The 7,322-nt window shown below is 31.0% G+C and overlaps 1 pseudogene; it reads right to left on the reverse strand.

Annotated features, from left to right (window-relative positions):
- Positions 1-370: 370 nt before the first annotated feature.
- Positions 371-2,016, reverse strand: LOC113750810 (annotated as a pseudogene).
- Between the last annotated feature and the right edge of the window lie 5,306 nt (positions 2,017-7,322).

The following is a 7,322-nucleotide window of genomic DNA, read 5'->3' on the forward strand; positions in this document are numbered from 1 at the left end:
AATTCGAGAGGCTTAATATTTTCTTCAGCGGTGTGATTTGATTGTTTGATACTTTTCAATAATTAGCCGTTTAATTTCTTGATTTGACGAGTAAGGAGAGTGTTGTAGCGAGGGAATAAGAGTGAAAATAAATTAGTTAATTCTAGTAAAACTAAGTATTCATTAATTAAAAAGATTATTTGATCAAAATGCAAGTACAGACGACCAAGAACAAAACTTTGATATGAATAGGAATTTCATTATTCATGGTAATAAGTGATAGGTAGCTTGCCACTAATGGCACCAATACAATATGATTCATTGCATGTCCGGGTATATAAAATAGTATCATCAAGTGATATTGTTATATTTCTTCAATATACTTCAGCTTTTAATTCTTTTCTTTCCCTGGCATGAAATTGATATCTTCAGCTATGTTCATGGCATCTTTAGATATTCCAAACAGTCCAGAGCTTGAGAATCCTGCACAATACAATCCATCATCTCCCTTCCAGTGATTGGGTCTGCTTTTCTGGGGCATTCCGTCTTCATTGAAAAGGCTAGTTTCATCCTTCATTAAATATCATAAAAGGATAATCAGTAATACTGGTAATTAATTCCAAGTAAAGTTAAATGAATAATACAGGTTTCATTTCAAGTACCTTTAACCATGTTCTAACTGTGCTTTTGTAGCCAGTAGCAAAAACTTTGGCATCAAAATTTTTCTTAATGCCATTTGAAAATTCAACATAATCTCCATCAACCCTCTTCACTGCCGGTAGAACCTGACAAGAAACAGTAGTGAATGTCTTATATCGAGTTTTATTTCATCTTGACAAAAAAAAAAAAAAAAAGGAAGGATGCCATGAGTATGTCTAGGTTGTCTACCTGAATTTTTCCACTTTTGATCATTTTCAAAGTCCCAACATCTATGACAGGAGATTGTCCTGTCATATTTTTTAGAAGAAAAGGTCCCTTGTCTGGCCTTTCAAGCCCATATTTAGCAAGGTTTCCATGCAGGAACTTGCTAAGCATGACTACAGTGCTATCCACTAGATCACAAGGAATGAATTTCAACAGTTTCATTCCAAATCGCACCATTTCCTTGGTTAGAACATGAACCTGAAATTAGAAATGTAAAATTTATGTCTGTGGACAGAAAAAAAGAACATGCCTTAGATTGCAAGAAACACAGACCCTTCTACTGGAAATGATCATGCTGATCGACTATAGTGGAATGAACTCTAGAATCCCTCTGTCCATGAATTTGCGTCTTGATCTATGTCTTTTATGGAGATCATGACAGAGCAAAAGATTAGAAAAATAAATATGAAAAGTAAAAATTTTAGAAAATCATGAGAGTTGATGATAAGATCATGAGAGAGCAAAAGAGAATACAACACAAATATTAAAAGTTTTTTCCGGGCTACGAATCACAATTGAGGTCTTAGCATCCCAGTCTGCTAAATCATAGGCTATTTCCATCCCAGAGTTTCCTGAACCAACAACTAACACATCTTTGTCACAAAAATTCTGGCCATTGTCATAATGGCTAGAATGCATGGCCACACCGCCAAAACTATCAAGACCTGAAATTTCTGGTATCAACCCTTGACTATTTTCGCCCGTGGCAACAACTAGAAATTTTGCAACATAATTTTCTATTGCCCCAGACAGTGCGTTTTTGGCCAAAACAAGCCATTTTTCATCAGTAACATCAAAAGATGCAGACTCAACAAGCCTACAATAAATGGGATTAATGTTAAAATGGGAAGTGTAGTCATCCAAATATTGGATGAAGCCATCTTTGGGTACAAAAGTTGGTGCATCAGAAGGAAATGACAAGTGAGGAAGTTGGCAAAATTGCTTGGCCAAATGGAGTTTCAAACGACCATAAGTTCATTTTTTCCAAAGAGAAGCACTGCAATCTTCTCGTTCTAGAACAATATTGGGAATGCCACGTACATTTAGGCACGCTGAAGTTGCAAGGCCAGCAGGGCCACCTCCAACTATGATAACTACAGTTTCTTGCTTCATTTCTTTTTCTTTTTTGTTTTCCCTTTGGGTTGGTATTTGGTTGAGTCTGTGGTAAAATTATGTACCGATTACTGGGGTTTATATAGACCGTATGGATAAAGCTCCCCAGAAAAGATTTGATGATAAGAACTTGGCTGGCCATTTCTTAGTGCTTTGCATTTGTATTATATGGAAGGTAAACAAAGGTTTAAGCTGTACTATTTGTATCCTTACTTGACCAATTTTGGAATAATGCCAACCGCGTTAAGAAATTTGTTTCATTTTTTGTTAATTAAGCAACAAATTGTATTAATCTCTTGAATTCATTTATAGAAATGCAATATCTTTACTTGGAACAATTTTGTGTGGAAAACGCAAAACTGTATTGAATAAGTTATCTTTTCTCTACTTATGCATGTTTGGTTTAGCATATTTTTCTAAGAACTAATGTTCTCTAATCAAATTTTAGCATATGTATCCAGTTCCTGAACTCAGTTTCTTTAGGAAAATTACAGATAAAAACTTTTAGATTAAAAATTTATATTTGACAATTTTGTTTTGTTCTTTGCTAGCAGTTTCTTATATATTCTTATCTCGCATATAATTAGCAACAAGGTCTTAAACTATTTTTACATTTTATTTGTCCAAGCTCAATTTAAACTTTTATTACCTTATAAACATATTAACAAAGACCATTACTGTGCAATGAAAAAAGTACAAAAACTGCAACAAAAAAAAAAAAAAAACCATTACCTTATAAAGATGCTAGTTGGAAAACTTAGTCGTGGATGTAGTGAGTTACAATATTACTAATAGATAGACAGGGATACAGTAGGGCAGCCACTTCTCTCCCTCAAAATTTTGGCAAAATCCTCTTAACCCTAGAGTAATATTGAGAATTTTCATTTAGAACTACTTTTTTTAAAGAAAATTTTCAGTGCCTCTCTCCAGCTAACTTTTGTCTTTGGAAAGATACTAACATTTGCCCTCATCCACTCTTTTTGAATATTTATAAATTGGCATTTATTTAAATGGTATAAAAAATAAACTTCTTATTAAATACTTTATTGTCGTATATTATCTTCTTAAATTTGTAGATATTGTCTCCAAAAATATCTCTTTATAAGCATGCAAAATGAATATTTTTAACTAATTGACTAACTTTGCAATAAGTTTATTGTTTACAATTTGGTATTAAACTGTATAGCAATTTCATATATTTCTTCTTTTTTTAGTACAATGCTAAAAAAGAGAAGATAGAGAGAGACATGAGTAAATATGCATATATGTAAAATTTGATATGCCATGGCATACTTTTCCCATATTGGTTATACAACACTCATTCTTTGGTTTGTTGGGCTTGATTTTTATTATTGTTTGGTTAAAATCATCTTGGCCATAAGCAACTTGATCTTATAGCATTTTGGTTTCAAGTATTTTATTTTAAATTTTTTAGATGTCAAGACTAAATCTTAAGTCAAAAAAGAAAAACTAACGTACATTTCATAATTTTCAAAATTGCACTAATCAAAAAACTAATTTCCTACACTTATAACTTTGCCTTTCTATCCAAAAATCTTGACTCCAACACCGATTTAAATTGATACCAAATATCACTTGTACATGTATTAGAAAGTGTAAACAAGTATTGAGAATTTAATACCATTATTAGTGTTAGATATTTTAGCAAAACAAGCTTGGATGAGACGTGGAAGTGATGTTAATCACCAATTTCAAAAATCTAAACAAGCATTTTGAGGTTAACATCATTTTTACATTGAGATATTTTACCAAAAAAAGCTTTGATGAGACATAGAAGTGATGTTAAATACGTAGTATAATAGCATCACGCTTGAAAAGTCAACTTTAAGAAAGATACTAATAGCTTGTTTTATGCATTTAAGGAAAATTGTCCATTATATCAATATAATCATGTGATTCAATAATGGTAGAACTTATTTGAATCTCGTTATATGGAAACTTAGACCTTGTTTGATAACCCAATTTAGCACTTAAAATTAATGGATTCAGATCTTAACATATTCAGACCGTTTGATAACAAAAAACTGAACATCTAAATTAATTAAGTGACACTGAATTTTCTAGGCAAAACTTGCTCCAAAATTAATTGATAAACTATTCACTTATCACTAAATGTGATATGCACTCAAATGTATTAGATTTAATATTTAACAATTCAATAATTTAATGGATTCAGACTTCAGATTTCAGACTTCAGTTTTCAAATTTTAGTTTTATCAAACCCACCCTTTGGTTCCGTTTGATAAAACTGAATCTGAATTCTGAAATATAAATACTGAAACAATTAATTTGCTGAATTTTAAGCATTAAAAGAAATATATGAATGTCTGAATTTTAATGCTAAACCTATTTATACTGTTTGATAAACATTTATAACTGAATGTTTAATAAGTTAAATTTGACAATTTTGCCCTTATATCTTTTCATCTAAAAAAGAAATAGAACCTATGATTTAATTAGCTAAAAATGTTAGGTATGAAAATGACAATATTTATTTTTAAATCAAATTAATATAAAAGATGAATTATATTATATGAGGAGTATGGAGAAGAAGTAAAAGTCATTCAAAAGGAAGAAAAGAGCAATAGAAAATCATTAGATAGAAAATATTAAATTGTTTAATTATACAAGAATTTTGAATATAATTAATAAAAAATGGTAGATTTGGTAGATAAGATAAGGTAGTTAAAGTAATTCTATTGATTCTTATCAGAATTAAGTATTCAGTTAAGATTTTTGTGCTGAAAAAAATACACACAAGTTCAGCAAATGGATTTTCATTTATCAAACATTCAAAACATCTGAATGTCTGAAAAAGTTCAGATTCAGCACTTTTTTATGTTATCAAACAAACCCTTAGTAACAATTCTACTACTTGATACCTTAATGAGATAGGAATAGCATTTTATGCAACTCTGGTACTCACAAAAAGCTTTTATGATTGCTTTAGAATATTGAAATATTGACATGCTTTACAGGGAAAAAAAATAAAAAGTAACACTTGTTTTTGGATCATTGATAAGTGACTAATTTACGCTATATTTAAATAATATTTTATGCTATTTTTAGTCACTTTGGCAATATTGTAGGAAGAAAATGGATCACTTTGACTATAATTGATGTAAAATGTTATTAAGTGATTAAATAAGATTTTTGTCACTTTTTACTTGCATTTTGTCCATGATTTGTATAGGAGTTGGAAATATACTTCATTTGGATGAAAAAGAAGTTGACAACTTTGACATATCTTCGTATTTCGGCTATAACCTGAGTTACAATGATCGGATTGAGATGATTCTTGAGCCATCTTGAAGATAAGAGATATATCTACAATTCATATGAAGACATCGAAATCCAGTTTGAAGGTTTTCTAGGTCAAAAAACTGAATTATAGTAGCTAATTTTCTATGGTCGAAACTGAGACAAGGCAGTGAGCAGTCAAGGGTATTTAAGTCATTTCTCAGCCTAAACAAATCCAAATGAAGTGATTCTTGATGCATTGGAAAGCTAACTCAAAGGCTACAGGTTTTATGTTTCAGTCAAAAGCTAATTCAGCTTCTATCATCAAGAAAAGTTTATTTGAAGTTAAGGCAAAATCGGGGCAGCGTTGAAGATTGAACAGAAATTGTACAAAAAGTCAATGTGGCAACCTGGCCGGATTCTGGCCGGATTGTGGTCAGAAAAGGCTTCTCTCTATGCGGACAAGTTGTTTTTACCTCAAATGAGTCACATGTAATGCTAGACATGTGACAACCACTACCAGCTGTAAGGGGAAGGTGTAAACCCTCATTTCTTGACCATTTTTATCTTTATATAGCCATTAAAACTTGCAAAAAAGGATATACGGGAGAAAACTTGGGAGTGCATAAATGTAGTTCTTACATCTTCTGAGTATTAGATTAGTTTAGTATAGAGTATTATAGCTCATCTACTCTTGTATATTGACTAGATTAGGATGAAGATGGAGATGAAGAAGGAGGAGTTGAAACTCATGTGACAAGGGTTATCTCTTCTCCAATTCTTTATCTTTTGTATTGAATTCTTAAGTATGGTTAATATGCAAGTTTTGGATTTTATGTGTCTTTAAAGTTTATGCCTTGGGTTTAGTTGAACTTTCTATAATTGTTAGTGTTCATTATTTGGTTATTTGAAGCTATTATTTGAGTAAGTTATTTAGCACTTTAGCTCTTTAAATCATGATTAATTTCGTACCATTGATTGTGATTATCTAAGGTGTTATATCTTCAATAAAAATTGAGATTTAACACTGGTTTAAAAAGTGCTAAACATAGGAAGTACATTCATGAGAGTAGAGCTGCACCTATGTGGTTTTAGTGATTCATTTCATGTAATTTCATTGAAGAAATGAATTTGTAGCTAATTTCATAACCATGAGAATATGTATGGATGAGTTATGAGTATAATTGATTCACTACGAAAGTAGGATTCATATGCATAAGAAAATTACACCATAGCTAGCCAAGATAGTAGTTCTCAATGATCCAAAAATAGCAATTGCATGAGTAGTTAGAAATATCATAACCTAAGGAGCTTTCATTTGTGATTATCTTGCATAAGTTTAGCATAGTTTTATTTCTTTTAATTCATTGATTGTCTAAATAATAGAGAAACTTTAGTAGTGCCGGTAATTGTCCAATCTTTCTCGTGGGATCGACCCGATATATGCCCTAAACTATTGGTTGACCTGTATACTTGCAGTCAAACAGGTATAAATTGGATTTAAACTTGAACTTATAGCAAAAGCCCATCAAGTTTTTGGTGCCGTTGCCAGGGAAGATTTATGGCAATATCGGTGTGAAGAACAACTTTATTAGTTTAGACATTTTAGTAATTTTTCTTGTGTATTAATGGAGTCTAGTTTGTTGTGTTAGTCTTGAAGTTTATTTTATCTTTGTGTTTATTGTGTGTATGTGTTTTATAACCTATTCTTCTTACTAATTTTGTTCTTAAATTGTTTAAAAGCAATTTTAGGTAATGAGAAGGGTAAGTCAATTTGGAGAACAATGCATGAGAAGTGGAAGATCAGTAATGGATGGTTACCAAGTGCAAAACTCCTTTGATAGAGGTAACCAAGAAATTACTGAAGGTATGTCTTTCGAAGATGGTTTAAAGTGTTTAAAGGCTAAACTTGATGTTATAATATTACAAATTCAAATGGATGCCATTATGTATGAAATTGAGCAAAAGAGGAATGTTAATGCTTTTAATTCTAATCATGTGATTTGTGACTTGTGTGAAGATTATCATGCTACTTATACATGTAA

The sequence above is a fragment of the Coffea eugenioides genome, chromosome 10, assembly GCF_003713205.1.
Source record: "Coffea eugenioides isolate CCC68of chromosome 10, Ceug_1.0, whole genome shotgun sequence".
Classification (NCBI taxonomy): domain Eukaryota; kingdom Viridiplantae; phylum Streptophyta; class Magnoliopsida; order Gentianales; family Rubiaceae; genus Coffea; species Coffea eugenioides.